Source organism: Pseudophryne corroboree, chromosome 7 (assembly GCF_028390025.1).
Source record: "Pseudophryne corroboree isolate aPseCor3 chromosome 7, aPseCor3.hap2, whole genome shotgun sequence".
NCBI classification, from domain to species: domain Eukaryota; kingdom Metazoa; phylum Chordata; class Amphibia; order Anura; family Myobatrachidae; genus Pseudophryne; species Pseudophryne corroboree.
The window spans coordinates 510,228,037-510,254,335 of record NC_086450.1 but is presented as its reverse complement, the minus strand read 5'-3'; the positions used below and the strand labels follow the sequence as shown (position 1 = coordinate 510,254,335).

At 50.5% G+C, this 26,299-nt stretch overlaps 1 pseudogene; it reads right to left on the bottom strand.

The window, feature by feature from the left end:
* Window positions 1–9,251: 9,251 nt before the first annotated feature.
* On the bottom strand, window positions 9,252–11,204 carry LOC134943962 (E3 ubiquitin-protein ligase TRIM7-like; annotated as a pseudogene).
* Between the last annotated feature and the right edge of the window lie 15,095 nt (window positions 11,205–26,299).

The following is a 26,299-nucleotide window of genomic DNA, read 5'->3' as shown; positions in this document are numbered from 1 at the left end:
AGTAGCTGTGCCCCCAGTAGTTGTGCCCCCTGTAGTTGTGCCCCTTGTAGCTGTGCCCCCAGTAGTTGTGTCCCCTGTAGCTGTGCCCCCAGTAGTTGTGCTCCCTGTAGTTGTGCCCCTTGTAGCTGTGCCAGTGCCCCCAGTAGTTGTGCCCCCTATAGCTGTGCCAGTGCCCCCAGGAGTTGTGCCCCCTGTAGCTGTGCCAGTGCCCCCAGTAGTTGTGCCCCCTGTAGCTGTGCCAGTGCCCCCAGTAGTTGTGCCCCCTGTAGCTGTGCCCCCAGTAGTTGTGCCCCCTGTTGTAGCTGTGCCCCTTGTATCTGTGCCCCCAGTTGATTTGCCCCAGTAGTTGTGCCCCCAGTAGTTGTTCCCCCTGTAGCTGTGCCCCCAGTAGCTGTGCCCCCAGTAGTTGTGCCCCCTGTAGTTGTGCCCCTTGTAGCTGTGCCCCCTGTAGTTGTGTCCCCTGTAGTTGTGCCCCTTGTAGCTGTGCCCCCTGTAGTTGTGCCCCCTGTAGCTGTGCCCCAAGTAGCTGTGCCCCCAGTAGTTGTGCCCCTTGTAGCTGTGCACCAGTAGTTGTGCCCCCAGTAGTTGTGCCCCCTGTAGCTGTGCCCCCAGTAGCTGTGCCCCCAGTAGTTGTGCCCCCAGTAGTTGTGCCCCCTGTAGTTGTGCCCCTTGTATCTGTGCCCCCAGTTGATTTGCCCCAGTAGTTGTGCCCCCTGTAGCTGTGCCCCCAGTAGCTGTGCCCCCAGTAGTTGTGCCCCCAGTAGTTGTGCCCCCTGTAGTTGTGCCCCTTGTAGCTGTGCCCCCAGTTGATTTGCCACCTGTAGCTGTGCCCCCTGTAGCCGTGCCCCTTGTAGCTGTGCCCCCAGTTGATTGCCCCCAGTAGCTGAGCCCCTTGCAGCTGTGCCCCCAGTAGTTGTGCCCCCTGTTGCTGTGCCAGTGCCCCCAGTAGTTGTGCCCCTTGTAGCTGTGCCCCCAGTAGTTGTGCACCCAGTAGTTGTGCCCCCTGTAGTTGTGCCCCTTGTAGCTGTGCCCCAGTTTATTTGCCCCCTGTAGCTGTGCCCCCTGTAGTTGTGACCCCAGCAGTTGTGCCCCCAGTAGTTGTGCCCCCAGTAGTTGTGCCCCTTGTAGCTGTGCCCCCAGTTGATTTGCCACCTGTAGCTGTGCCCCCTGTAGCTGTGCCCCCTGTATCTGTGCCCCCAGTAGTTGTGCCCCAGTAGTTGTGCTCCCTGTAGTTGTGCCAGTGCCCCCAGTAGTTGTGACCCCTGTAGCTGTGCCCCCTAGCTGTGCCCCTTGTAGCTGTGCCAGTGCCCCCTGTAGCTGTGCCCCCAGTAGTTGTGCCCCCTGTTGCTGTGCCAGTGCCCCCAGTAGTTGTGCCCCTTGTAGCTGTGCCCCCAGTAGTTGTGCACCCAGTAGTTGTGCCCCCTGTAGTTGTGCCCCTTGTAGCTGTGCCCCAGTTTATTTGCCCCCTGTAGCTGTGCCCCCAGTAGTTGTGCCCCCTGTAGTTGTGACCCCAGCAGTTGTGCCCCCAGTAGTTGTGCCCCCAGTAGGTGTGCCCCTTGTAGCTGTGCCCCCTGTTGATTTGCCACCTGTAGCTGTGCCCCCAGTAGTTGTGCCCCCTGTAGTTGTGCCAGTGCCCCCAGTAGTTGTGCCCCCTGTAGCTGTGCCAGTGCCCCCAGTAGTTGTGCCCCCTGTAGCTGTGCCAGTGCCCCCAGTAGTTGTGCCCCCTGTAGCTGTGCCCCCAGTAGTTGTGCCCCCTGTTGTAGCTGTGCCCCAAGTAGCTGTGCCCCCAGTAGTTGTGCCCCTTGTAGCTGTGCGCCAGTAGTTGTGCCCCCAGTAGTTGTGCCCCCTGTAGCTGTGCCCCCAGTAGTTGTGCCCCCAGTAGTTGTGCCCCCAGTAGCTGTTCCCCCTGTAGTTGTGCCCCTTGCAGCTGTGCCCCCAGTAGTTGTGCCCCCAGTGGTTGTGCCCCCTGTAGTTGTGCCCCTTGTAGCTGTGCCCCCAGTAGTTGTGCCCCCAGTGGTTGTGCCCCCTGTAGTTGTGCCCCTTGTAGCTGTGCCCCCAGTTGATTTGCCCCAGTAGTTGTGCCCCCGGTAGCTGTGCCCCCAGTAGCTGTGCCCCCAGTAGTTGTGCCCCCAGTAGTTGTGCCCCCTGTAGTTGTGCCCCTTGTAGCTGTGCCCCCAGTTGATTTGCCACCTGTAGCTGTGCCCCCAGTAGTTTTGCCCCCAGTAGTTGTGCCCCCTGTAGTTGTGCCCCTTGTAGCTGTGCCCCCAGTAGTTGTGTCCCCTGTTGCTGTGCCAGTGCCCCCAGTAGTTGTGCCCCCAGTAGCTGTGCCCCCAGTAGTTGTGCCCCCTGTAGTTGTGCCCCTTGTAGCTGTGCCCCCTGTAGTTGTGCTCCCTGTAGTTGTGCCCCTTGTAGCTGTGCCAGTGCCCCCAGTAGTTGTGCCCCCTATAGCTGTGCCAGTGCCCCCAGTAGTTGTGCCCCCTGTAGCTGTGCCAGTGCCCCCAGTAGTTGTGCCCCCTGTAGCTGTGCCAGTGCCCCCAGTAGTTGTGCCCCCTGTAGCTGTGCCCCCAGTAGTTGTGCCCCTTGTATCTGTGCCCCCAGTTGATTTGCCCCAGTAGTTGTGCCCCCAGTAGTTGTTCCCCCTGTAGCTGTGCCCCCAGTAGCTGTGCCCCCAGTAGTTGTGCCCCCAGTAGTTGTGCCCCCTGTAGTTGTGCCCCTTGTAGCTGTGCCCCCTGTAGTTGTGCCCCCTGTAGTTGTGCCCCTTGTAGCTGTGCCCCCAGTTGATTTGCCACCTGTAGCTGTGCCCCTGTAGCTGTGCCCCTTGTAGCTGTGCCCCCAGTAGTTGTGCCCCCAGTAGTTGTGCCCCCAGTAGCTGTGCCCCCAGTAGCTGTGCCCCCTGTAGTTGTGCCCCTTGTAGCTGTGCCCCCAGTTGATTTGCCCCAGTAGTTGTGCCCCCAGTAGCTGTGCCCCTTGTAGCTGTGCCCCCAGTTGATTTGCCCCAGTAGTTGTGCCCCCAGTAGTTGTGCCCCCTGTAGTTGTGCCCCTTGTAGCTGTACCCCCAGTAGTTGTGCCCCCTGTAGCTGTGCCCTCAGTAGTTGTACCTCTTGTAGCTGTGCCCCCAGTAGTTGTGCCCCCTGTAGCTGTGCCCCCAGTAGTTGTGCCCCCAGTAGTTGTGCCCCCTGTAGTTGTGCCCCTTGTAGCTGTGCCCCCAGTTGATTTGCCCCAGAAGTTGTGCCCCCAGTAGCTGTGCCCCCAGTAGTTGTGCCCCCTGTAGTTGTGCCCCTTGTAGCTGTGCCCCCAGTAGTTGTGCCCCCTGTAGCTGTGCCCCCAGTAGTTGTACCCCTTGTAGCTGTGCCCCCAGTAGTTGTTCCCCCTGTAGCTGTGCCCACAGTAGTTGTGCTCCCTGTAGTTGTGCCCCCTGTAGCTGTGCCAGTGCCCCCAGTAGTTGTGCCCCCTGTAGCTGTGCCCCCAGAAGTTGTGCCCCCTGTTGTAGCTGTGCCCCAAGTAGCTGTGCCCCCAGTAGTTGTGCCCTTTGTAGCTGTGCGCCAGTAGTTGTGCCCCCAGTAGTTGTGCCCCCTGTAGCTGTGCCCCCAGTAGCTGTGCCCCCAGTAGTTGTGCCCCCTGTAGTTGTGCCCCTTGTAGCTGTGCCCCCAGTTGATTTGCCACCTGTAGCTGTGCCCCCAGTAGTTGTGCCCCCAGTAGTTGTGCCCCCTGTAGTTGTGCCCCTTGTAGCTGTGCCCCCAGTATTTGTGTCCCCTGTTGCTGTGCCAGTGCCCCCAGTAGTTGTGCCCCCAGTAGCTGTGCCCCCAGTAGTTGTGCCCCCTGTAGTTGTGCCCCTTGTAGCTGTGCCCCCAGTAGTTGTGTCCCCTGTAGCTGTGCCCCCAGTAGTTGTGCTCCCTGTAGTTGTGCCCCTTGTAGCTGTGCCAGTGCCCCCAGTAGTTGTGCCCCCTATAGCTGTGCCAGTGCCCCCAGTAGTTGTGCCCCCTGTAGCTGTGCCAGTGCCCCCAGTAGTTGTGCCCCCTGTAGCTGTGCCAGTTCCCCCAGTAGTTGTGCCCCCTGTAGCTGTGCCCCCCGTAGTTGTGCCCCCTGTTGTAGCTGTGCCCCTTGTATCTGTGCCCCCAGTTGATTTGCCCCAGTAGTTGTGCCCCCAGTAGTTGTTCCCCCTGTAGCTGTGCCCCCAGTAGCTGTGCCCCCAGTAGTTGTGCCCCCAGTAGTTGTGCCCCCTGTAGTTGTGCCCCTTGTAGCTGTGCCCCCTGTAGTTGTGCCCCCTGTAGTTGTGCCCCTTGTAGCTGTGCCCCCAGTTGATTTGCCACCTGTAGCTGTGCCCCTGTAGCTGTGCCCCTTGTAGCTGTGCCCCCAGTAGTTGTGCCCCCAGTAGTTGTGCCCCCAGTAGCTGTGCCCCCAGTAGCTGTGCCCCCTGTAGTTGTGCCCCTTGTAGCTGTGCCCCCAGTTGATTTGCCCCAGTAGTTGTGCCCCCAGTAGCTGTGCCCCTTGTAGCTGTGCCCCCAGTTGATTTGCCCCAGTAGTTGTGCCCCCAGTAGTTGTGCCCCCTGTAGTTGTGCCCCCTGTAGCTGTGCCCTCAGTAGTTGTACCTCTTGTAGCTGTGCCCCCAGTAGTTGTGCCCCCTGTAGCTGTGCCCCCAGTAGTTGTGCCCCCAGTAGTTGTGCCCCCTGTAGCTGTGCCCTCAGTAGTTGTACCTCTTGTAGCTGTGCCCCCAGTAGTTGTGCCCCCTGTAGCTGTGCCCCCAGTAGTTGTGCCCCCAGTAGTTGTGCCCCCTGTAGTTGTGCCCCTTGTAGCTGTGCCCCCAGTTGATATGCCCCAGTAGTTGTGCCCCCAGTAGCTGTGCCCCCAGTAGTTGTGCCCCCTGTAGTTGTGCCCCTTGTAGCTGTGCCCCCAGTAGTTGTGCCCCCTGTAGCTGTGCCCTCAGTAGTTGTACCTCTTGTAGCTGTGCCCCCAGTAGTTGTGCCCCCTGTAGCTGTGCCCCCAGTAGTTGTGCCCCCAGTAGTTGTGCCCCCTGTAGTTGTGCCCCTTGTAGCTGTGCCCCCAGTTGATTTGCCCCTGTAGCTGTGCCCCCAGTAGCTGTGCCCCCAGTAGTTGTGCCCCCTGTAGCTGTGCCCCTTGTAGCTGTGCCCCCAGTAGTTGTGCCCCCTGTAGCTGTGCCCTCAGTAGTTGTACCTCTTGTAGCTGTGCCCCCAGTAGTTGTGCCCCCTGTAGCTGTGCCCCCAGTAGTTGTGCCCCCAGTAGTTGTGCCCCCTGTAGTTGTGCCCCTTGTAGCTGTGCCCCCAGTTGATTTGCCACCTGTAGCTGTGCCCCCTGTAGTTGTGCCCCCAGTAGCTGTGCCTCCAGTAGTTGTGCCCCCTGTAGTTGTGCCCCTTGTAGCTGTGCCCCCAGTAGTTGTGCCCCCTGTAGCTGTGCCCCCAGTAGTTGTACCCCTTGTAGCTGTGCCCCCAGTAGTTGTTCCCCCTGTAGCTGTGCCCACAGTAGTTGTGCCCCCTGTAGCTGTGCCCACAGTAGTTGTGCCCCCTGTAGCTGTGCCCCCAATAGTTGTGCCCCCTGTAGCTGTGCCAGTGCCCCCAGTAGTTGTGCCCCCTGTAGCTGTGCCCCCAGAAGTTGTGCCCCCTGTTGTAGCTGTGCCCCAAGTAGCTGTGTCCTCAGTAGTTGTGCCCCTTGTAGCTGTGCCCCCTGTAGTTGTGCCCCCTGTAGTTGTGCCCCTTGCAGCTGTGCCCCCAGTTGATTTGCCACCTGTAGCTGTGCCCCTGTAGCTGTGCCCCTTGTCGCTGTGCCCCCAGTAGTTGTGCCCCCAGTAGTTGTGCCCCCAGTAGCTGTGCCCCCAGTAGCTGTGCCCCCTGTAGTTGTGCCCCTTGTAGCTGTGCCCCCAGTTGATTTGCCCCAGTAGTTGTGCCCCCAGTAGCTGTGCCCCTTGTAGCTGTGCCCCCAGTTGATTTGCCCCAGTAGTTGTGCCCCCAGTAGTTGTGCCCCCTGTAGTTGTGCCCCCTGTAGCTGTGCCCTCAGTAGTTGTACCTCTTGTAGCTGTGCCCCCAGTAGTTGTGCCCCCTGTAGCTGTGCCCCCAGTAGTTGTGCCCCCAGTAGTTGTGCCCCCTGTAGCTGTGCCCTCAGTAGTTGTACCTCTTGTAGCTGTGCCCCCAGTAGTTGTGCCCCCTGTAGCTGTGCCCCCAGTAGTTGTGCCCCCAGTAGTTGTGCCCCCTGTAGTTGTGCCCCTTGTAGCTGTGCCCCCAGTTGATATGCCCCAGTAGTTGTGCCCCCAGTAGCTGTGCCCCCAGTAGTTGTGCCCCCTGTAGTTGTGCCCCTTGTAGCTGTGCCCCCAGTAGTTGTGCCCCCTGTAGCTGTGCCCTCAGTAGTTGTACCTCTTGTAGCTGTGCCCCCAGTAGTTGTGCCCCCTGTAGCTGTGCCCCCAGTAGTTGTGCCCCCAGTAGTTGTGCCCCCTGTAGTTGTGCCCCTTGTAGCTGTGCCCCCAGTTGATTTGCCCCAGTAGTTGTGCCCCCAGTAGCTGTGCCCCCAGTAGTTGTGCCCCCTGTAGCTGTGCCCCTTGTAGCTGTGCCCCCAGTAGTTGTGCCCCCTGTAGCTGTGCCCTCAGTAGTTGTACCTCTTGTAGCTGTGCCCCCAGTTGATATGCCCCAGTAGTTGTGCCCCCAGTAGCTGTGCCCCCAGTAGTTGTGCCCCCTGTAGTTGTGCCCCTTGTAGCTGTGCCCCCAGTAGTTGTGCCCCCTGTAGCTGTGCCCTCAGTAGTTGTACCTCTTGTAGCTGTGCCCCCAGTAGTTGTGCCCCCTGTAGCTGTGCCCCCAGTAGTTGTGCCCCCAGTAGTTGTGCCCCCTGTAGTTGTGCCCCTTGTAGCTGTGCCCCCAGTTGATTTGCCCCAGTAGTTGTGCCCCCAGTAGCTGTGCCCCCAGTAGTTGTGCCCCCTGTAGCTGTGCCCCTTGTAGCTGTGCCCCCAGTAGTTGTGCCCCCTGTAGCTGTGCCCTCAGTAGTTGTACCTCTTGTAGCTGTGCCCCCAGTAGTTGTGCCCCCTGTAGCTGTGCCCCCAGTAGTTGTGCCCCCAGTAGTTGTGCCCCCTGTAGTTGTGCCCCTTGTAGCTGTGCCCCCAGTTGATTTGCCCCAGTAGTTGTGCCCCCAGTAGCTGTGCCCCAGTAGTTGTGCCCCCTGTAGTTGTGCCCCTTGTAGCTGTGCCCCCAGTAGTTGTGCCCCCTGTAGCTGTGCCAGTGCCCCCAGTAGTTGTGCCCCCTGTAGCTGTGCCCCCAGTAGTTGTACCCCTTGTAGCTGTGCCCCCAGTAGTTGTTCCCCCTGTAGCTGTGCCCACAGTAGTTGTGCCCCCTGTAGCTGTGCCCACAGTAGTTGTGCCCCCTGTAGCTGTGCCCCCAGTAGTTGTGCCCCCTGTAGCTGTGCCAGTGCCCCCAGTAGTTGTGCCCCCTGTAGCTGTGCCCCCAGAAGTTGTGCCCCCTGTTGTAGCTGTGCCCCAAGTAGCTGTGCCCCCAGTAGTTGTGCCCTTTGTAGCTGTGCGCCAGTAGTTGTGCCCCCAGTAGTTGTGCCCCCTGTAGCTGTGCCCCCAGTAGCTGTGCCCCCAGTAGTTGTGCCCCCAGTAGCTGTGCCCCCAGTAGTTGTGCCCCTTGTAGCTGTGCCCCCAGTTGATTTGCCAACTGTAGCTGTGCCCCTTGTAGCTGTGCCCCCAGTAGTTGTGCCCCCTGTAGCTGTGCCCCTTGTAGCTGTGCCCCCAGTAGTTGTGCCCCCATTAGTTGTGCCCCCTGTAGTTGTGCCCCTTGTAGCTGTGCCCCCAGTAGTTGTGCCCCCAGTAGCTGTGCCCCCAGTAGTTGTGTCCCCTGTAGTTGTGCCCCTTGTAGCTGTGCCCCCAGTAGTTGTGCCCCCTGTAGCTGTGCCCCCAGTAGTTGTGCCCCTTGTAGCTGTGCCCCCAGTAGTTGTGCCCCCTGTAGCTGTGCCCCTTGTAGCTGTGCCAGTGCCCCCAGTAGTTGTGCCCCCTGTAGCTGTGCCAGTGCCCCCAGTAGTTGTGCCCCCTGTAGCTGTGCCAGTGCCCCCAGTAGTTGTGCCCCCTGTGGCTGTGCCAGTGCCCCCAGTAGTTGTGCCCCCTGTAGCTGTGCCAGTGCCCCCAGTAGTTGTGCCCCCTGTAGCTGTGCCAGTGCCCCCAGTAGTTGTGCCACCTGTAGCTGTTCCAGTGCCCCCAGTAGTTGTGCCCCCTGTAGCTGTGCCCCCAGTAGTTGTGCCCCCTGTAGCTGTGCCCCCAGTAGTTGTGCTCCTTGTAGCTGTGCCCCCAGTAGTTGTGCCCCTTGTAGCTGTGCCCCCAGTAGTTGTGCCCCCTGTAGCTGTGTCAGTGCCCCCAGTAGTTGTGCCCCCTGTAGCTGTGCCCCCAGTAGTTGTGCCCCCTGTAGCTGTTCCAGTGCCCCCAGTAGTTGTGCCCCCTGTAGCTGTGCCCCCAGTAGTTGTGCCCTCTGTAGCTGTGCCAGTGCCCCCAGTAGTTGTGCCCCCTGTAGCTGTGCCCCCAGTAGTTGTGCCCCCTGTAGCTGTGCCAGTGCCCCTAGTAGTTGTGTCCCAGTAGCGCCGCACACACATATAAGAAAAAAAAACACACACACACACAACACTTACGGCTGCTGCTGCGCTGCTGTCCTCTGTCTCTGGCCGCCAGCTACTCTTTACTATGGGAGAGACGTTATGACATCGCTGACATCTTTCCCATATTAACACCGCACAGACACTAGGGGTCAATTATGACCTCTAATGTCAGTCAGCGATGCCAGCTGCAGTGGTCGCCCATGGCGCCCGCTGCAGCCGGGGAGCGGGGAGGGAGGGGGGATTAGTAGTGGCTCTTGCCATGGCGGCGGTGCCCTCGGGGCAGCGGCGCCCCGGGCAAAAAGCCTGCTTGCCCGTGGCAAGAGCCGCTACTGCTCCTAACTGCCATGTTACAGACAGTTAGGTAAATGTATGAAGCAGTGATAAGAGTGGAGAAGTGAGCCAGTGGAGAAGTTGCCCATGGCAGCCAATCAGCATTCAAGTAACATTTATAATTTACATACTAGAAAATTATACAGAGCAGCTGATTGGTTGCCATGTGCAACTTCTCCACTGGCTCACTTCTCTTATCACTGCTTCATTGATTTACCCCATTGTTTGAAAAATGACAGTTAGGAGCTGATTGGCTGGTGCAATTTATCACTAACAGTGAAATTTATCACTCATTGAGAAATGAGCCCATTTGTATGTTATTAGTCAATATAAAAGTTCTGGACGGAAGTTACTGTTTATTAAACACATGTTAATTATACAAAAAATAGATCTCACCTCTACAAATCCAAAGAAATACATTAGTAATATTCAATTATTATTAATTTCCTACAGTGAGTTAATATATGTTATGATTTTTTTGCACATAATCTCCTTGTTACACTATTTACTTTATGATTTTGATGCAGGAATTCTCATATACACAGAATGCAGCATACAGGGGCTCAGAGAAGGTGGCGGAGAAGGTGTGTAAGTGTCTGATGGGGTCACACAGCTGATAGAAGGACAGACGCCCGGCCTCATAGTCCAGGTATATCCCCACTGTCTGCACAGGAGAATCTGGAGTTATTTGTATATATACATTGTTATTATAACGTACTCTAAGGCTGTCAATAAAGCCCAGGCTCCATGACTTGTCATTATAACCAATGAAGGCTTCATTACCCTTTATCTTTCTCCCTATACTGTGACCGGCCACCCCTATCAGCCAGTCCTCTGCTTCTCTCACATCCACTTCCCAGTAATGTCTCCCAGATGAGAAGCTACAGGAGCTTAACACCTGCCGGACTATAAACTTCTCTGGTCCATCTGGTCGCTGCTGATTTACATCAGTATAAGATGCAGATCTGCGATCCCCAGATATAATAATGTAATTATTAGCTGTCTTTATATCCAGTAAAATGTCTGATTTCTCCATCACTGAGAGCTGTTTCTTTGTCTGTAGATCCATCAGATTATCAGACAAGTGTAACAGTCCCCTGTGTAACATCTGTGAGATTATTCCCTCATCCACACATCCAGCCAGTATCTCTTACATCACTGGTGACATCACAGCTCCTGTGACTGATGACATCACTCTCTGGTTCTTTCTTCAGGACAGTTAATGGATCAGTGATGTTACAAAAATCCTCAATGCTACTAATCTTCCTGGACATCTCATCCTTCTGTGTCTCCAGCTGTGTGATCAGATCAGAGACTGAGAGTGACATCTGCTCTTCTTGCCTGGAGATCTCACCCAGGTCCTCCCTCTCCAGGGTGTCTAACTTCTCCCTGATGTCTCTAAACAGATCAGTGACTCTCTCAGTGACACCAGCGGCTTTCTCCTTCTCCTCTCTCCTGTGATCCTGCAGACGCTGCACTCTCCTCTCAGTCTCTTCTCTCTCAGACTTCAGGGTCTCAGTAACAGATCTCAGTGTCTCTTTTTTCTTCTCAGAGGCCACAGTCAGAAGCTCCACGTGGTGACCCTGGTGGTCTCTGGCCACACAGCAGGATATACAGATAGCGACTGAGTCTCCAGAGCAGTAATATTTTGCAATCTTCCCATGTATGGAGCATTTCTTGTCTGTCATAAAATCAGTGAGTTCAGATAAAATGTGTTCGGTGGATTTATTGTGTTGAATTAAGTGTTTATCACAAAACGAAGATTCACACTGCAGACAGGATTTAGTAGCCGGCACAGGAGAGTCACAGTAAGTACAGAAGATCGGAGTCTCCTGCAGCTCTGGGTGACTACATAGGAAACGTTCCACAATGTTACTCAGCTTCCTGTTCTTCTCTGGTGTCGGACGCCTCCTATACTCTGTCCTGCATTCTGGACAGGAATACTCTCCAGCCTCCTGTGTATCCAGCGCTTTCCCAATACAGTCCCGGCAGAAGTTGTGGCCACATCTCAGGGATACAGGGTCTGTATATATGCTCAGGCAGATGGAGCAGCTCAGCTCAGCTCCCAGGTCTGCAGACGCCATTGTAGGAAACAGGAAGAAATTAAACAAATCTGTCTTATGATAGAGATCAGTGCAGAGGGTGGGGCTGAGCAGTCACGTCCACAGAGAGAGATATGCAATATTGGACAGAGGCCTGACTAGCTGACTGGCAGAATGCAGTGGCAGGGGCCAGGTAGCAGTAGGGATGTGGCCAGCCAACACAGAGGCTTGTCTAACTATTAGACAGTGCATAGTCTGGGGCCTTTTGGAGAGAGAAATGACTACATAGGAATGGAAAGAGTTAAACCTCCTGTGAGGGGTGGACCTAGCTGTGATGAAGTACAGCCCATGGAAAAAGGGGAGGGTTAGTATATATAGGGAATGCTAGGCCAGCTTGGTCTCTCTTGCTGCTGAATTGCCTTCCCGCCCTCCCGCCCTGTTGGTAGAGGTTCTGGCACGGAGTGCCTTGGCGTTGAATTGTTAGCTGGTTTTATCGTTGGCTATTTGTTGGCGGAGAAGAACGGCAGGTTGTAGTTTGTCTTGTTAGCTGTAGTGATTTACAGTTTGGTGTGGTTTAGGTGCACTCACCTCCATTGACTTTTAAGGCCGCTCGACCACCCGTCCAGGGGCAGCGTCATCACCCATCAGGGTGGGTAGTCACCGTGGCGGTCTGAGTCGGGCACCTCTTACCGATTTTATAGTTTGTGTTTAAATTAGGATCGTTTTGAATTTTAATGTTTTGAGGTCATCGTCAGTTCAATAGAGCCGTTCTTTTCTCTAACGTCCTAGTGGATGCTGGGGACTCCGTCAGGACCATGGGGAATAGCGGGCTCCGCAGGAGACAGGGCACATCTAAAAAAGCTTTTAGGTCACATGGTGCGTACTGGCTCCTCCCCCTATGACCCTCCTCCAAGCCTCAGTTAGGTTTTTGTGCCCGTCCGAGAGGGTGCAATCTAGGTGGCTCTCCTAAAGAGCTGTTTAGAAAAGTTTTTTTTTAGGTTTCAATCTCAGTGATTCCTGCTGGCAACAGGATCACTGCATCGAGGGACTTAGGGGAGAGATTTCCAACTCACCTGCGTGCAGGATGGATTGGAGTCTTAGGCTACTGGACACTTAGCTCCAGAGGGAGTCGGAACACAGGTCAGCCTGGGGTTCGTCCCGGAGCCGCGCCGCCGATCCCCCTTACAGACGCTGAAGAGACGGCAGAACGGAGGTCCGGAAAACAGGCGGCAGAAGACTCCACAGTCTTCATGAAGGTAGCGCACAGCACTGCAGCTGTGCGCCATTGTTGTCACACGGCTCACTGACTCAGTCACGGAGGGTGCAGGGCGCTGCTGGGGGCGCCCTGGGCAGCAATATAATTACCTTTAATGGCAAAATAAATACATCACATATAGCCATTAAGGCTATATGTATGTATTTTAACCCAGGCCAGTTTCTTAAAACCGGGAGAAAAAGCCCGCCGAAAAAGGGGTGGAGCTTATTCTCCTCAGCACTCAGCGCCATTTTCCTGCTCAGCTCCGCTGGTGAGGAAGGCTCCCAGGACTCTCCCCTGCACTGCACTACAGAAACAGGGTAACAAAGAGAAGGGGGGCATAAATTGGCGATATTTATATATTAAGAGCGCATATATAGTAAACAACACCTTCTAGGGTTGTTTATATACATTTATAGCGCTTTTGGTGTGTGCTGGCAAACTCTCCCTCTGTCTCCCCAAAGGGCTAGGGGGTCCTGTCTTCGATTAGAGCATTCCCTGTGTGGCTGCTGTGTGTCGGTACGTGTGTGTCGACATGTATGAGGACGATGTTGGTGTGGAGGCAGAGCAATTGCCGATGATGGTAATGTCACCCCCTAGGTAGTCGACACCGGAATGGATGGCTTTAGTTATGGAATTACGTGATAATGTCAGCACATTACAAAAGTCAGTTGACGAAATAAGACGCCCGGCAAACCAGTTAGTACCGGTTCAGGCGTCTCAGACACCGTCAGGGGCTGTAAAACGTCCTTTACCTCAGTCAGTCGACACGGGTACCGACACAGATGAATCTAGTGTCGACGGTGAAGAAACAAACGTATTTTCCAAAATAGGGCCACACGTTATATGATCACGGCAATGAAGGAGGCTTTGCAGATCTCTGATACTGCTGGTACCTCAAAAAGGGGTATTATGTGGGGGGTGAAAAAACTACCTGTATTTTTCCCAGAATCAGAGGAATTGAATGATGTGTGTGATGAAGCGTGGGTTACCCCCGATAGAAAATTGCTAATTTCAAAGAAGTTATTGGCATTGTACCCTTTCCCACCAGAGGTTAGGGCGCGCTGGGAAACACCCCCTAGGGTGGATAAGGCGCTCACACGTTTATCAAAGCAAGTGGCGTTGCCGTCTCCTGATACGGCCGCCCTCAAGGATCCAGCAGATAGGAGGCTGGAAACTACACTGAAGAGTATATACACACATACTGGTGTTATACTGCGACCGGCAATAGCCTCAGCCTGGATGTGCAGTGCTGGGGTAGTGTGGTTGGATTCTCTGACTGAAAATATTGATACCCTGGATAGGGACAGTATTTTATTGACTCTAGAGCAATTAAAGGATGCTTTTCTTTATATGCGAGATGCTCAGAGGGATGTTTGTACTCTAGCATCAAGAGTAAGCGCGATGTCCATATCTGCCAGAAGAAGTTTATGGACGCGACAGTGGTCAGGTGATGCGGATTCCAAGAGGCATATGGAAGTATTGCCATATAAAGGAGAGGAATTGTTTGGGGTCGGTCTTTCGGACCTGGTGGCCACGGCAACTGCCGGCAAATCCACTTTTTTACCTCAGACCCCTTCCCAACAGAAAAAGACACCGTCTTTTCAGCCGCAGTCCTTTCGCTCCTATAAAAAGCGACCAAAAGGACAGTCTTATCTGCCGCGAGGCAGAGGAAAGGGTAAGAAAGGGCAGCAAGCAGCCCCTGCCCAGGAACAGAAGCCCGCCCCGGCTTCTACAAAGCCATCAGCATGACGCTGGGGCTTTACAAGCGGACTCAGGAACGGTGGGGGGTCGACTCAAGATTTTCAGCAATCAATGGGCTCACTCACAAGTGGACCCGTGGGTCCTGCAGATAATATCTCAGGGTTACATGCTGGAGTTCGAAAGGTCTCCCCCTCGCCGGTTCCTAAAGTCTGCTTTACCAACGTCTCCCTCAGAAAGGACGTCGGTTTTGGAAGCCATTCACAAGCTGTATTCTCAGCAGGTGATAGTCAAGGTACCCCTCCTACAACAGGGAAAGGGGTATTATTCCACACTATTTGTGGTACCGAAACCGGACGGTTCGGTAAGGCCTATTCTAAATCTGAAATCCTTGAACCTGTACATACAGAAATTCAAGTTCAAGATGGAGTCACTCAGAGCAGTGATAGCGAATCTGGAAGAAGGAGACTTCATGGTGTCCTTGGACATAAAAGATGCTTATCTACATGTCCCGATTTACCCCTCACACCAAGGGTATCTCAGGTTCGTGATACAAGACTGTCATTATCAGTTTCAAACGCTGCCGTTTGGTTTGTCCACGGCCCCTCGGGTCTTTACCAAGGTAATGACCGAAATGATGGTTCTTCTACGAAGAAAAGGCGTATTAATTATCCCTTACTTGGACGATCTCCTGATAAGGGCAAAGTCCAGAGAACAGCTGGAAGTCGGTGTGGCACTAACACAAGTAGTGCTTCAGCAACACGGGTGGATTCTAAATCTTCCAAAATCTCAATTGACCCCGACAACACATCTGCTGTTCCTGGGCATGATTCTGGACACGGTTCAGAAAAAGGTATTTCTCCCGGAAGAGAAAGCAAGGGAGTTATCCGAACTTGTCAGGAACCTCCTAAAACCAGGAACTGTGTCAGTACATCAATGCACAAGAGTCCTGGGAAAGATGGTGGCTTCGTACGAAGCGATTCCATTCGGCAGATTCCATGCACGGACATTTCAGTGGGATCTGCTGGACAAATGGTCCGGATCGCATCTGCACATGCATCAGCGGATAACACTGTCACCGAGAACAAGGTTGTCTCTCCTGTGGTGGTTGCAGACTGCCCATCTGTTAGTGGGCCGCAGATTCGGCATACAGGACTGGGTCCTGGTGACTACGGATGCCAGCCTACGAGGTTGGGGAGCAGTCACAAAGGGAAGAAACTTCCAGGGCGTGTGGTCAAACCTGGAGACGTCTCTTCACATAAATATACTGGAGCTAAGAGCGATCTACAATGCTCTAAGTCTGGCAAAACCGCTGCTTCAGGGTCAGCCGGTGTTGATCCAGTCCGACAACATCACGGCAGTCGCCCACGTAAACCGACAAGGCGGCACGAGAAGCAGGAGTGCAATGGCAGAAGCTGCAAGGATTCTGCGCTGGGCGGAGAATCATGTCGTAGCACTGTCAGCAGTGTTCATCCCGGGAGTGGACAACTGGGAAGCAGATTTCCTCAGCAGACACGACCTTCACCCGGGAGAGTGGGGACTTCATCCAGAAGTTTTCCACATGATTGTGAACCGTTGGGAAAAACCAAAGGTGGACATGATGGCGTCTCGCCTCAACAAAAAAATTGGACAGGTATTGCGCCAGGTCAAGAGACCCTCAGGCAATAGCTGTGGACGCTCTGGTAACACCGTGGGTGTACCAGTCAGTGTATGTGTTTCCTCCTCTGCCTCTCATACCAAAGGTACTGAGAATTATACGGAAAAGAGGAGTAAGAACAATACTGGTAGCTCCGGACTGGCCAAGAAGAACTTGGTATCCGGAACTTCAAGAGATGCTCACGGAGGATCCGTGGCCTCTACCTCTAAGAAGGGATCTGCTTCAGCAGGGACCTTGTATGTTCCAAGACTTACCGCGACTGCGTTTGACGGCATGGCGGTTGAACGCCGGATTCTAAAAGAGAAGGGCATTCCTGAGGAAGTTATTCCTACTTTAATTAAAGCCAGGAAAGAAGTGACCGCACAACATTATCACCGCATTTGGAGAAAATATGTTGCGTGGTGTGAGGCCAAGAAGGCTCCAACGGAAGAATTTCAATTGGGTCGATTCTTACATTTCCTGCAAGCAGGATTGTCTATGGGCCTCAAATTGGGGTCCATTAAAGTTCAAATTTCGGCCTTATCAATTTTCTTCCAGAAGGAATTGGCGTCAGTGCCTGAAGTACAAACTTTTGTCAAAGGTGTACTACATATACAACCCCCAATAGTGCCTCCAGTGGCACCGTGGGATTTGAACGTGGTTCTAAATTTTCTCAAATCTCATTGGTTTGAGCCTTTAAAATCGGTAGATTTAAAATACCTTACATGGAAGGTAACCATGCTGTTGGCCCTGGCTTCAGCCAGGAGAGTTTCAGAGTTGGCAGCTTTGTCATACAAGAGCCCATATCTGATATTCCATTCGGACAGGGCAGAATTGAGGACACGTCCTCAATTTCTCCCTAAGGTGGTTTCGGCATTTCACTTGAACCAGCCTATTGTGGTGCCTGCGGCTACTAGCGACTTGGAGGACTCCAAGTTACTGGACGTTGTCAGAGCATTAAAAATATATATTTCAAGGACAGCTGGAGTCAGAAAATCTGACTCGTTGTTTACATTGTATGCACCCAACAAGATGGGTGCTCCTGCGTCTAAACAGACGATTGCACGTTGGATCTGTAGCACAATCCAACTTGCACATTCTGTGGCAGGCGTGCCACAGCCTAAATCTGTAAAGGCCCACTCCACAAGGAAGGTGGGCTCATCTTGGGCGGCTGCCCGAGGGGTCTCGGCATTACAACTCTGCCGAGCAGCTACGTGGTCAGGGGAGAACACGTTTGTAAAATTTTACAAATTTGATACTCTGGCTAAGGAGGACCTGGAGTTCTCTCATTCGGTGCTGCAGAGTCATCCGCACTCTCCCGCCCGTTTGGGAGCTTTGGTATAATCCCCATGGTCCTGACGGAGTCCCCAGCATCCACTAGGACGTTAGAGAAAATAAGAATTTACTTACCGATAATTCTATTTGTCATAGTCCGTAGTGGATGCTGGGCGCCCATCCCAAGTGCGGATTGTCTGCAATGCTTGTACATAGTTATTGTTACAAAAATCGGGTTATTACTATTGTTGTGAGCCATCTTTTCAGAGGCTACTTCGTTTTGTTATCATACTGTTAACTGGGTTCAGATCACAAGTTGTACGGTGTGATTGGTGTGGCTGGTATGAGTCTTACCCGGGATTCAAGATCCTTCCTTATTGTGTACGCTCGTCCGGGCACAGTACCTAACTGAGGCTTGGAGGAGGGTCATAGGGGGAGGAGCCAGTACGCACCATGTGACCTAAAAGCTTTTTTAGATGTGCCCTGTCTCCTGCGGAGCCCGCTATTCCCCATGGTCCTGACGGAGTCCCCAGCATCCACTACGGACTATGAGAAATAGAATTATCGGTAAGTAAATTCTTATTTTTTCTGCCACCATATGCCGGCTGAATCGGCATGTTAACTAAATTTTCAATTTACAGGTTTGCTAATGGTTAGGGTACAATAAATAGCTAACAGTTTTCTGCCAAATTCAAGTCTCTGTGTCATTATTTCTTGGTATTAAAGGTAATGAATGCTTTACTTTTGAATAAGGGGTCCACAAATTATCATTAGGAGGTTTAATAATTATACACAGTAATTACTGATAGCACATTCATTATGTTAGATTCTTAACTGCATTTTGTTGTACTTAATACACCACAGTCCTAGGAATTCAGTATGATATCACATATCAGTAACCCTTAATTAAAATTAATTTATATTTATTGGGGACATGTCAGGGTTTGTGGGAGTATATATACTAGTAATGGGACTGCATATACTTGTAAATATAATAATATCTGTGTGCATTCTTGTGTTTTATGTTTAGAAGTTATAGTACACCTCTATTCAAGGATAATTTGACATACATTACTGTGCAAACGTTTTAGGCAGGTGTGGAAAAAAGTAAGAATGCTTTCAAAAATAGAAATGTTAATAGTTTATTTGTATCAATTAACAAAATGCAAAGTGAATGAACAGACGAGAAATCTAAATAACATCAATATTTGGTGTGACCACCCTTTACCTTCAAACAGCATCAATTCTTCTAGGTACACTTGCACACAGTTTTTGAAGGAACTTGGCAGGGATGTTGGCCCTCATTCCGAGTTGTTCGCTCGCAAGCTGCTTTTAGCAGCATTGCACACGCTAAGCCGCCGCCTACTGGGAGTGAATCTTAGCATCTTAAAATTGCGAACGAAAGATTCGCAATATTGCAAAAAGACATCTCTGTGCAGTTTCTGAGTAGCTCGAGACTTACTCTGCCAGTGCGATCAGTTCAGTGCTTGTCGTTCCTGGTTTGACGTCACAAACACACCCAGCGTTCGCCTAGACACTCCTCCGTTTCTCCAGCCACTCCCGCGTTTTTCCCAGAAACGGTAGCGTTTTTTCCCACACGCCCATAAAACGGCCTGTTTCCGCCCAGAAACACCCACTTCCTGTCAATCACATTACGATCACCAGAACGATGAAAAAACCGTGAGTAAAATACCTAACTGCATAGCAAATTTACTTGGCGCAGTCGCAGTGCGAACATTGCGCATGCGCATTAAGCGGAAAATCGCTGCAATGCGAAGAAAATTACCGAGCGAACAACTCGGAATGACCACCGTTATTCCAAACATCTTGGAGATGTAACCACAGATCTTCTGTGGATGTTGGCTTGCTCAAATCCTTCTGTCTCTTAATGTAATCCCAGACAGACTGGATGATTTTAAGATCAAGGCCCCGTGGGGGCATTATAATCACTTCCAGGACTCCTTGTTCTTCTTTAGGCTGAAGAAAGTTTTTAATGACATTGGCTGTATGTTTAGGGTCGTTGTCCTGCTGCAGAATAAATTTGGAGTCAATCAGACGTTTCCCTAATTGTATTGCATGATTGATAAGTACCTGCCTGTATTTCTCAGCAATGAAGACACCATTATTCCTGACAAAGGGGGTCATTCCGAGTTGATCGCTCGCTGCCGATTTTTGCAGCACACCAATCAGGTGTAAAAACAGCATTTCTGCGCATGCATATGCACCGCAATGTCCACGCACGTCGTACGGGTACAAAGCTCTTTGTGGTTGTGCACAGGTTATAGCTAAGTTTTCCTTCGCACTGACGGCCGCAAGAAGATTGACAGGAAGGGGGCGTTTCTGGGTGTCAACTGACTGTTTTCAGGGAGTGTTTACAAAAACGCAGGCGTGTCTGAAAAAATGCAGTCATGGCTGGGCGTTCGCTGGGTGGGTGTATGACGTCAAATCCGGACACGAATAGGCTGAAGTGATCGCAAGCGCTAAGTAGGTTCAGAGCTACTCTGAAACTGCACAAACTGTTTTTGCAGAGCTCGGCTGCACATGCGTTCATACTTCTGCTAAGCTAAAATACACTCCCGAGTGGGCGGCGGCATAGCGTTTGCACGGCTGCTAAAAACCGCTAGCGAGCTATCAACTCGGAATGACCCCCTTAATTTCTAAGCAATCTAGTCAGACAGCTTAGAAATTAAGCATACATCTCTCCGTGTGTACCCCTTTAACACAGACAGCATCCATTTCTTGTTAAACGTTTCAAATGTGCACCATCAAAAGAGAGCTCAATTAAATTGTATTGCTACTTAATTTGATGTATAACTTTAATAAGTAATAGTACAGAATAGTTAAGGTTGAAGTATAGTGCTGTCACCTAATATAAATGTGCTTAGAGACACTATTACTAAAGTGAATGTGGTTATACTGTGGGCAGTACAGACGATGTAATGGTTAGCATCACTGCCTCACAGCACTGAGGTTGTGGGTTCAATTCCCACCATGGCCCTGACTGTGTGGAGTTTGTATTTTCTCCCCGTACTTGCATGGGTTTCCTCCCACAATCCCAAAATATACTGGTAGGTTAATTGGCTCTCAACAAAATTAACCCTAGTGTGATAGATTATAAAATCCACTGTGGTAGGTACTGGTGTAAATGGCCAAATATTCTCTGTAAAGCGGAATATGTGTGCGCTATATAAATAACTGGTAATAAATAAATATACTACACACAGTAATCTGCATACGCTGCCCCTCACAGAAAAATAATAAAATAGTGTACTTCATACTTACTGTATTTCTCTTTACTTTTTATAAAAAATAGTGATGTGCACCGGAAATTTTTCGGGTTTTGGTTTTGGATTCGGTTCCGCGGCCATGTTTTAGATTCGGACGCGTTTTGGCAAAACCTCACCGAAAATTTTTTGTCGGATTCGGGTGTGTTTTGGATTCGGGTGTTTTTTTTTTTTTTTTTAAACCCCTAAAAAACAGCTTAAATCATAGAATTTGGGGGTCATTTTGATCCCATAGTATTATTAACCTCAATAACCATAATTTCCACTAATTTCCAGTCTATTCTGAACACCTCACACCTCACAATATTATTTTTAGTCCTAAAATTTGCACCGAGGTCGCTGGATGGCTAAGCTAAGCGACACAAGTGGCCGACACAAACACCTGGCCCATCTAGGAGTGGCACTGCAGTGTCAGACAGGATGGAACTTCAAAAAAATAGTCCCCAAACAGCACATGATGCAAAGAAAAAAAGAGGCGCACCAAGGTCGCTGTGTGACTAAGCTAAGGACACAAGTGGCCGACACAAACACCTGGCCCATCTAGGAGTGGCACTGCAGTGTCAGGCAGGATGGCACTTCAAAAAAATTGTCCCCAAACAGCACATGATGCAAAGAAAAAAAGAGGCACACCAAGGTCGCTGTGTGACTAAGCTAAGCGACACAAGTGGCCGACACAAACACCTGGCCCATCTAGGAGTGGCACTGCAGTGTCAGACAGGATGGAACTTCAAAAAAATAGTCCCCAAACAGCACATGATGCAAAGAAAAAAAGAGGCGCACCAAGGTCGCTGTGTGACTAAGCTAAGGACACAAGTGGCCGACACAAACACCTGGCCCATCTAGGAGTGGCACTGCAGTGTCAGGCAGGATGGCACTTCAAAAAAATTGTCCCCAAACAGCACATGATGCAAAGAAAAAAAGAGGCACACCAAGGTCGCTGTGTGACTAAGCTAAGCGACACAAGTGGCCAACACAAACACATGGCCCATCTAGGAGTGGCACTGCAGTGTCAGGCAGGATGGCACTTAAAAAAAATTGTCCCCAAACAGCACATGATGCAAAGAAAAAAAGAGGCGCACCAAGGTCGCTGTGTGACTAAGCTAAGCGACACAAGTGGCCGACACAAACACCTGGCCCATCTAGGAGTGGCACTGCAGTGTCAGACAGGATGGCACTTAAAAAAAATTGTCCCCAAACAGCACATAATGCAAAGAAAAAAAGAGGTGCACCAAGGTCGCTGTGTGACTAAGCTAAGCGACACAAGTGGCCGACACAAACACCTGGCCCATCTAGGAGTGGCACTGCAGTGTCAGACAGGATGGCACTTCAAAAAAAATTGTCCCCAAACAGCACATGATGCAAAGAAAAAAAGAGGAGCACCAAGGTCGCTGTGTGACTAAGCTAAGCGACACAAGTGGCCGACACAAACACCTGGCCCATCCAGGACTGGCACTGCAGTGTCAGACAGGATGGCACTTCAAAAATGGTGCAAATGGTGGAGAGCGCAAGCTCTTCCCGTCCAGTGTTGGGAAGGTCAGGCATCGCAACCGACACAATTGGACTCTCCTTGGGGATTTGTGATTAAGAAGAACGCACAGTTCTTTGCTGTGCTTTTGCCAGCTTAAGTCTTTTCATTTTTCTAGCGAGAGGATGAGTGCTTCCATCCTCATGTGAATCTGAACCAATAGCCATGAACATAGGCCAGGGCCTCAGCCGTTCCTTGCCACTCCGTGTCGTAAATGGCATATTGGCAAGTTTACGCTTCTCATCAGACGCTTTCAATTTTGATTTTTGGGTCATTTTACTGAACTTTTGTTTTTTGGATTTTACATGCTCTCTACTATGACATTGGGCATCGGCCTTGGCAGACGACGTTGATGGCATTTCATCGTCTCGGCCATGACTAGTGGCAGCAGCTTCAGCACGAGGTGGAAGTGGATCTTGATCTTTCCCTATTTTAACCTCCACATTTTTGTTCTCCATTTTTTAATGTGTGGAATTATATGCCAGTATCAATAGCAATGGCCTACTACTATATATACTGCGCACAACTGAAATGCACCACAGGTATGGATGGATAGTATACTTGACGACACAGAGGTAGGTACAGCAGTGGCCTTCCGTACCGTACTGCTATATATACTGGTGGTCACTGTTAGCAAACTGCAAAACTAAAATGCACCACAGGTATAGAATCCAGATAGATAGTATACTTGACGACACAGAGGTAGGTAGAGCAGTGGCCTTCCGTACCGTACTGCTATATATACTGGTGGTCACTGTCAGCAAACTGCAAAACTAAAATTCACCACAGGTATAAAATCTAGATGGATAGTATACTTGACGACACAGAGGTAGGTACAGCAGTGGCCTTCCATACCGTACTGCTATATATACTGGTGGTCACTGTCAGCAAACTGCAAAACTAAAATGCACCACTGGTATAGAATCTAGATGGATAGTATACTTGATGACACAGAGGTAGGTACAGCTGTGGCCTTCCGTACCGTACTGCTATATATACTGGTGGCCACTGTCAGCAAACTGCAAAACTAAAATGCACCACAGGTATAGAATATAGATGGATTGTATACTTGACGACACAGAGGTAGGTACAGCAGTGGCCTTCCTTACCGTACTGCTATATATACTGGTGGTCACTGTCAGCAAACTGCAAAACTAAAATGCACCACAGGTATAGAATCTAGATGGATAGTATACTTGACGACACAGAGGTAGGTACAGCAGTGGCCTTCTATACCGTACTGCTATATATACTGGTGGTCACTGTCAGCAAACTGCAAAACTAAAATGCACCACAGGCATAGAATCTAGATGGATAGTATACTTGACGACACAGAGGTAGGTACAGCAGTGGCCTTCCATACCGTACTGCTATATATACTGGTGGTCACTGTCAGCAAACTGCAAAACTAAAATGCACCACAGGTATAGAATCTAGATGGACGGTATACTTGACGACACAGGGGTAGGTACAGCAGTGGCCTTCCGTACCGTACTGCTATATATACTGGTGGTCACTGTCAGCAAACTGCAAAACTAAAATGCACCACAGGTATAGAATCTAGATGGATAGTATACTTGACGACACAGAGGTAGGTACAGCAGTGGCCTTCCGTACCGTACTGCTATATATACTGGTGGTCACTGTCAGCAAACTGCAAAACTAAAATGCACCACAGGTATAGAATCTAGATGGATAGTATACTTGACGACACAGAGGTAGGTACAGCAGTGGCCTTCCGTACCGTACTGCTATATATACTGGTGGTCACTGTCAGCAAACTGCAAAACTAAAATGCACCACAGGTATAGAATCTAGATGGATAGTATACTTGACGACACAGAGGTAGGTACAGCAGTGGCCTTCCGTACCGTACTGCTATATATACTGGTGGCCACTGTCAGCAAACTGCAAAACTAAAATGCACCACAGGTATAGAATCTAGATGGATAGTATACTTGACGACACAGAGGTAGGTACAGCAGTGGCCTTCCGTACCGTACTGCTATATATACTGTTGGTCACTGTCAGCAAACTGCAAAACTAAAATGCACCACAGGTATAGAATCTAGATGGATAGTATACTTGACGACACAGAGGTAGGTACAGCAGTGGCCTTCCATACCGTACTGCTATATATACTGGTGGCCACTGTCAGCAAACTGCAAAACTAAAATGCACAACAGGTATAGAATCTAGATGGATTGTATACTCTACGACACAGAGGTAGGTGCAGCAGTGGCCTTCCGTACCGTACTGCTATATATACTGGTGGTCACTGTCAGCAAACTGCAAAACTAAAATGCACCACAGGTATAGAATCTAGATGGACAGTATACTTGACGACACAGAGGTAGGTACATCAGTGGCCTTCCGTACCGTACTGCTATATATACTGGTGGTCACTGTCAGCAAACTGCAAAACTAAAATGCACCACAGGTATAGAATCTAGATGGATAGTATACTTGACGACACAGAGGTAGGTACAGCAGTGGCCTTCCGTACCGTACTGCTATATATACTGGTGGTCACTGTCAGCAAACTGCAAAACTAAAATGCACCACAGGTATAGAATCTAGATGGATAGTATACTTGACGACACAGAGGTAGGTACAGCAGTGGCCTTCCGTACCGTACTGCTATATATACTGGTGGTCACTGTCAGCAAACTGCAAAACTAAAATGCACCACAGGTATAGAATCTAGATGGATAGTATACTTGACGACACAGATGTAGGTACAGCAGTGGCCTTCCGTACCGTACTGCTATATATACTGGTGGTCACTGTCAGCAAACTGCAAAACTAAAATGCACCACAGGTATAGAATCTAGATGGATAGTATACTTGACGACACAGAGGTAGGTACAGCAGTGGCCTTCTATACCGTACTGCTATATATACTGGTGGTCACTGTCAGCAAACTGCAAAACTAAAATGCACCACAGGCATAGAATCTAGATGGATAGGATACTTGACGACACAGAGGTAGGTACAGCAGTGGCCTTCCATACCGTACTGCTATATATACTGGTGGTCACTGTCAGCAAACTGCAAAACTAAAATGCACCACAGGTATAGAATCTAGATGGACGGTATACTTGACGACACAGGGGTAGGTACAGCAGTGGCCTTCCGTACTGTACTGCTATATATACTGGTGGTCACTGTCAGCAAACTGCAAAACTAAAATGCACCACAGGTATAGAATCTAGATGGATAGTATACTTGACGACACAGAGGTAGGTACAGCAGTGGCCTTCCGTACCGTACTGCTATATATACTGGTGGTCACTGTCAGCAAACTGCAAAACTAAAATGCACCACAGGTATAGAATCTAGATGGATAGTATACTTGACGACACAGAGGTAGGTACAGCAGTGGCCTTCCGTACCGTACTGCTATATATACTGGTGGTCACTGTCAGCAAACTGCAAAACTAAAATGCACCACAGGTATAGAATCTAGATGGATAGTATACTTGACGACACAGAGGTAGGTACAGCAGTGGCCTTCCGTACCGTACTGCTATATATACTGGTGGCCACTGTCAGCAAACTGCAAAACTAAAATGCACCACAGGTATAGAATCTAGATGGATAGTATACTTGACGACACAGAGGTAGGTACAGCAGTGGCCTTCCGTACCGTACTGCTATATATACTGTTGGTCACTGTCAGCAAACTGCAAAACTAAAATGCACCACAGGTATAGAATCTAGATGGATAGTATACTTGACGACACAGAGGTAGGTACAGCAGTGGCCTTCCATACCGTACTGCATTATATACTGGTGGCCACTGTCAGCAAACTGCAAAACTAAAATGCACCACAGGTATAGAATCTAGATGGATAGTATACTTGACGACACAGAGGTAGGTACATCAGTGGCCTTCCGTACCGTACTGCTATATATACTGGTGGTCACTGTCAGCAAACTGCAAAACTAAAATGCACCACAGGTATAGAATCTAGATGGATAGTATACTTGACGACACAGAGGTAGGTACAGCAGTGGCCTTCCGTACCGTACTGCTATATATACTGGTGGTCACTGTCAGCAAACTGCAAAACTAAAATGCACCACAGGTATAGAATCTAGATGGATAGTATACTTGACGACACAGAGGTAGGTACAGCAGTGGCCTTCCGTACCGTACTGCTATATATACTGGTGGTCACTGTCAGCAAACTGCAAAACTAAAATGCACCACAGGTATAGAATCTAGATGGATAGTATACTTGACGACACAGAGGTAGGTACAGCAGTGGCCTTCCGTACCGTACTGCTATATATACTGGTGGTCACTGTCAGCAAACTGCAAAACTAAAATGCACCACAGGTATAGAATCTAGATGGATAGTATACTTGACGACACAGATGTAGGTACAGCAGTGGCCTTCCGTACCGTACTGCTATATATACTGGTGGTCACTGTCAGCAAACTGCAAAACTAAATTGCACCACAGGTATAGAATCTAGATGGACAGTATACTTGACGACACAGGGGTAGGTACAGCAGTGGCCTTCCGTACTGTACTGCTATATATACTGGTGGTCACTGTCAGCAAACTGCAAAACTAAAATGCACCACAGGTATAGAATCTAGATGGATAGTATACTTGACGACACAGAGGTAGGTACAGCAGTGGCCTTCTATACCGTACTGCT